Source organism: Cibotium barometz, chromosome 58 (genome assembly GCF_041138505.1).
Source record: "Cibotium barometz isolate CiBa-2024 chromosome 58, ASM4113850v1, whole genome shotgun sequence".
In the NCBI taxonomy this organism is placed as follows: domain Eukaryota; kingdom Viridiplantae; phylum Streptophyta; class Polypodiopsida; order Cyatheales; family Cibotiaceae; genus Cibotium; species Cibotium barometz.
The window spans coordinates 38186727-38192760 of NC_141103.1; positions in this window are offsets into that span (position 1 = coordinate 38186727).

Consider the following 6034-nt stretch of genomic DNA (forward strand, 5'->3'; position numbering starts at 1 on the left):
GGTGAAGGGTGGCCTTTAAGGGTAGGTGAAGTGTCATGGTGGCTAAGGGTGGTTCACATGGAGTGCGCACACACGGGCTAACACTCTCACAAAGTGCTATGCTTTCCACTACCACTCTCCCCAAGGCCTGTGAAAAGCAACTAGGTCTACGGGTAGCTCGTACTGGCATAACTAGAGCAATGATAGGAGCAAGTGGAGATGCAACACGTGGCACTCCATGAGCGTGCATTAGTCTAAACCCTAGTAGGGGTAGATGTGGGACATAAGGCATGTGCCCTACCGGTGCCCCAATAGGTGCTCTAGTGATGTGGGCATTAGGTACAGCTGGTCTCGCAGTAGGAGCTGGTAGCCCACTTACTCTAGGGAGGGGATGTGTTATGGGTGCACTAGAATAAAATGTGGCCCCTCTAAGAATGGTCAACAAACTAGATATGCCAGGCACAAGGGGCTCCATGTGTGAAGTGGTATTGGCTACCGTAGTAACCGTTGGCATGTGGCTTAAAGGCAATTCTGCATCAGTCCTAGGTGCCATAGTTGATGCAATGCCATCCACTAGAGGAGGCAGTGAATTAGTATTATCTTGGGCGAGGGCAGCTCTGGGATGATCTAAGAAAGTGAAGATCAAGCTAGTCTGCCCTTGAGTCCCTATAGCATGGCTTGTGGGTTAGAGAGGATGTGGTCCATGGTATACCCAGGTGATACTACAAAACTAGGATCCGCTGGGCTCACCGGAGGTGTTACCATTTCGCTCATTGTGGGCATCTTTGCTTTGGACATCCCAACTTGCGCCATGGGTCTTTGGACTCTTTCATTTTCAATGACCCTATATATACAATCGCAGATACCCTGCAATCGTTCCTCCTATGTTGTGGCTCCGAATAAGGATTGGACAATCTCTTCCCAACTAACACCATACGCTTGGCCTGTGGCGAAATCCGCAAGAGTCTCTGTGGATGCATCATACTCTCAATCATTTGTGAGAAGATGTAAATCCATGATTTGCATGCCTAGCTCTTTCCCCAAGGTAGACACAATGTTATTGCTTGTATCGAGACTATCGGACACTACTTACGCAGTCCTGGCATGGGACTCGTATTGGGCTGATTGGGCTGCTAATCGTTGTTGTGCCAATTGTAAGGTCTCTTCCTCCATTGCTCTAGCAGCTTGGATCAATGCCTCTACGGCCTACACTTCTTCTAATGTCCTACTATCGGGCAGCATAAGCACTTGTGCAAGGGGTGGTTCGATGGTCACAGTTACAGCAAGTGCAACAAGAGCTATATGGACGTGGATATCAACACAAATGCTCCATGCTTGCAACGATGAGAGTAGACCAGGTGTCTCTCTAGAGTCAACCTCAACTCCTTCATCATATGGCTTGCAGGTCATAAGGCTTGGCTCAGAGGTAGCGGTTGAGGTCGGACCTCTGAGGTAGTTAGCTACGCGGCCAAAAATACTAGTAGCTAGCTTAGCTGGTGAGACCTGGCTAGGGTTCTCACTTCTTGGGGCTGGGGATCCTTTCACTGACTCGAAATCTGAAGATGTCTCATTGGTCCCTGGTAGAGGTCCTTGTACAACGCTAAACTGGGTTCCGACTGAAGGTCCTGAGCCCAATGTACGTTGGTACGTACGTAGTTCGATAGATGCACTATCGTCTATTTCGGCCTCATACACGCCCAAATCGTAGATGCATTTGATTATAGAGTGCAAGAAGGTCCTACATATACCCTGGACAAGTTTGGAAATTTTTTATTTTTTTATTTTTTAAAAAATATATATTTTTTAAAAGAAAATTTTTAGATTGGCCAAAGTTTTTTCCAAAACACGTGTTTTGTGTTTCTTAACCCGTCTGGCACCAGAAATAGTCTGCTTTTTCGGGTGAGTCAAGCGTTGCAGGTGTGGCTCCCATAGTTCAAGAAGCTCCTTAACTTTGGATGTCACACAAGTTGCGTCAATGTGATCTCACAACAGCCTAAAACATATAAAAGACAAGTTTGTGCGAGCACTTTCTGAAAAATTTCTATATTCTTTTTTTTCCCTGACCTACTTTTTCCCTTTTTCCTTTTCACTTTTTACTTTTTATTTTTTATTTTTTATTTTTTACTTTTATTTTTTTTTACGTTTCACTTTTACTATTGATTTGTTTACAGTTTCACTTTTCACCGAAAGTGGGTTTTCCTAGAATCTTTGACTTGGGGCCTACACGCATTAAATGTGTCCAGTCACACAAAACAGACTTTTGGGAATTTGTGGCTAGTGGCCTAAAATCCTACACGCATTAAATGCGGCCAGCCAATCAAGGTGCCTCGAATTAGGGAGAAGATTAAGTGTAATTAAATCGCATTAATTACACTAATGCGAAATTATAAAAAATGCAAAAAACACAAAAATTTCTGTGTGTGCCAAATCCTCCCCTAATTTCTATTATTATCCCAATTTTTCTACATAAGGAGTCAAAATTGGCATAAACCCTATGCTACGAAACCGATTCTATGGTCTTTTTTACCCAATTCTTTCAATTGTATGCTCAAATGACTATTTTTAGATTTCAAAATTGAAAAAAAAAACAGGCAAAAACCAAAAAATGCAAAATTCAGAAATTGGACTTGCAATTGAAATGTGAAAGAGAAATTAATCTAAATGAGCTAATTGCAATACTCACAGGAAATGAAAAACAAACAAAATTTGAACAATATGTAGGAAGTTGAACAAAGTGTAGAAATTGCAAAAAAAAATAAAGAATTTGCAAAAATTGCAAGAATACAAACAATGCCACAAAATGGGCACATTTTCATCTATTAATTTCTACCCTTCCTACAAAAACCAAAAAACATAATTCAACAACACACACACACACACACACACATTCAAAATGTATTGTGGCTATGCGGTAGGTCTAATCCCCGACAGCGACGCCATTTATGGGAAGCCCTTGCACCATAAAAAGAGTGCACGAACTAGCCAATATCGTGGGACCTTGCCTCATCACACTCGGGAGCATAAACAACACAAACCGAGAGGTTAATCTACCATAACCTAACCTATAATTGCATAAGCAAGATGTGTCACTCACCTTGTTGATTGCTTATGCTCAAATTCTCGTAGGAGAGCTTGTTGTTGTACAGCCACACTCCAAGCTCCACCCATCACACTCCAATGGAAGCTCGACTCTCCTCTCTCACTCAATCACACACTTACTCTCTCACACACATGCAAGCAAGCACACAAGAGCTCAAACATGCGAGAGGCAAGCAAAAGAAAGCAATAGCATAAGAGTGTAGAGAAGAAGAGCACTCTCTTGAATCAGCCTAAAAGAATGAATGGTCATAGTATACACAATGAGCCTTATCTTGGTCCATAGCCTTCACACCGTGGGCAGTCATACTTAAAAAATAGGTCCATGACTATCCACAATCACCTAGGCTTATGCAAACACCTAATCTAAGAATCCAATCTCCATTATTAATCTCGTGGCCTGCCTTTCATAAACAAGCGGTGATCGCACGTAAAATATACAATGATGCTAGAGAGGTGTACGACGAGGGTTAATACTGGAGGATTTGCATCAAGATTAATTATTTTTTCCCTCTCCCAAAGATAATCTATCCTCTAGGGATATCAACCACACAATCACTCTTTCTTATCCAAGGACACCCTAATAACTCTTGATATTGGCTAGCATAACATAAACGTCCACTGCTATTGTTCTACCCAAACGGTGATGATTGGTAACCCTTGTATAATCCCTCTGGCTATATTGTTCTATGATATGCCATCCTAAGACCACTCTCAGGGTACACCATTAAATGTGAGCCCTAACTGGAAAAAAATAGAATAGCTCAAAACATTAGACCCAAACCAGCATCCACTATAGCTTTACAATGAACTAGCTCATGAATCATGCAGGCTATGGATGGGCAATCCCTATTAGCTTGCATAGGATCTATCTTTTGCACTTGCTTACTCCCTTGGGCTAAGTGGCGAGACAAACTCATATCATGAAATAGTCGTCTAATTTGAGTGCGACTATAAGAGCTCTCTAGCAGAAATTGGGGAAGGGACATAGAAATCTCCACATGGTTAAGGGTGTCAAGCAAATTAAAGCCAGAAATGGAAGATGGTAACTTACTTGGAAGAAGCACCTTTACCCTCTCTTTTTTTATTTTGGTTCAGACTACACCAAAGCGTGAGAATGCTTGGTTGTTCTTGGGCTTCTACCTTAGATGTGCTAGCTTGCTCCTTGGGTTTTGTTTCCTTCCCCCCTAGTGATGACACGTACATGTTGTATGATGTTAATTATGTTAATAGGAGTTTTGTTCTGTTGGATCCTAGTGCCAGAACTTGGGTCTTGTGGACTTGGCCGCTCCTTTTGAAGGAGGTCCGACTTGGTCCAAGTGGTTTTGCAACATCACTATGACGGTTCAAAGGTCTAGGTGGTGGAAAAGCTCCTCATCTATTATTTTGAGCCCTAAATTTCATAAAACAATCAGACTCTACATACCCATTCCCAAGACAATATGTGCATTGAACATTAGGTCATTCCCGTGTGAGATGAGGTCCCCTACACTTGTGGGTTGTGGTTCAATTTTTGGTGCTGCAAGGAGATTTTGTTGCCTTTTCAAAAAATTCACATCTAAAGTGATAGATTTGATGTTTTCATTCAATCGGTTCATGTAGTTTGTGAACATATCTTTTAAATCATTAGTGTTAGAGGCACTAGATTCATACCCATCTTGAGAGGAAACTTGGACTGTTTGTGGGGTTTGTGGTGATGGTGGTATGTATTGTGAGGCTAATGGTGGCACTAGCACATACTAAGTACTTGGTAGAGCTTATGAAGTAGTAGGATGAGAGGAAGGATTGAGAGATGGAGGTGGCAAGGCTAAAGGTTGGGATGGTGAGGTTAAAGTTTAAGAGACATGTAAAGATGAGAAACTAGATTGTAGTGGTGGGAAAGAATTAAGTGGTGCTACCCATGGTGTACATATGGAGCTATAGGAACTTGTTGGTTGATGAATACTTCCCATCAATGGTTGAGCAAAATAAAAAGTGTATCTAAAAGAATTTTTAACTTGATTCCCCGTGGTGATGCCGACTTCTAAATCTACAGGTTGTTGGGATCTAGGATTCGCATATTAGGTTGTAACCCCTTCATGAAAGTTTCAAGCACAAGTCTAGGATCCAAGTTGGCAACATTGGCATATTATTGAACAAGATCTTTAAATTGCTAGCCATATTGCTTCACATGTTTCCATGGTTGTTGCCTAAAGTTAGATAACTCATATACCAATTGAGTGTTAGTTCACTGGTGGTCTAAACTCAGCCAAGAACTTTCGTTCAAAATAAACAAAATAAATAATTAAGTTTTGTGGTTGGCGATAGTACCAATCAACAAAACAAGACCCTTAAGAGTTGTAGTAAACCATTAAATGAGCACACCATAGATCTGAGACACATGGCAAGCTCTCTTGAAGTCGTTTAAATGCCTTTGGGGATCCTCCACTAGCCTAGCATGAAATTTAGGCAAAGGTACAATTGGCTTTTCTAGGACAAGCCATGTTTGCAGGTATCACAATTGCTTGGGGTGCTAGGGTTGGCACGGTCATAATGACAACATGGGGTAATTGTGGTTAAGTAGGAATCTGAGTTACTAGAAGAGTTTTGGGAAGTGTTTTGGGAGGTGAAATGGGAGGTGTTTTAATGATAGGTATATCAACACTCAATTGTGTAGAAGGGGGTGAACTAACCCTAGTGATGGGTGGAGTTAAAGATTGTGCTTTCTTTTGAAGTTCTTCTTGACACTTATATCACTCAGCCCTCTGAGACAGTCTCAATTTATGTTCCCAACCACTAGCGAGCATGTACTGCAAGCCTCCATCTTCCCAAGATTGTGAGTTTTCATGTCACAAGACCTTAAACTAGAGATAGAGTCCCACTAGGCATGCCACTCTAAGGAAATATTCTAGAGCTAAACCTAAGCCCAAGAACACCTATCAAAGAAAGTTGCTCAAAACTCACAACTCTCCTCAACTCC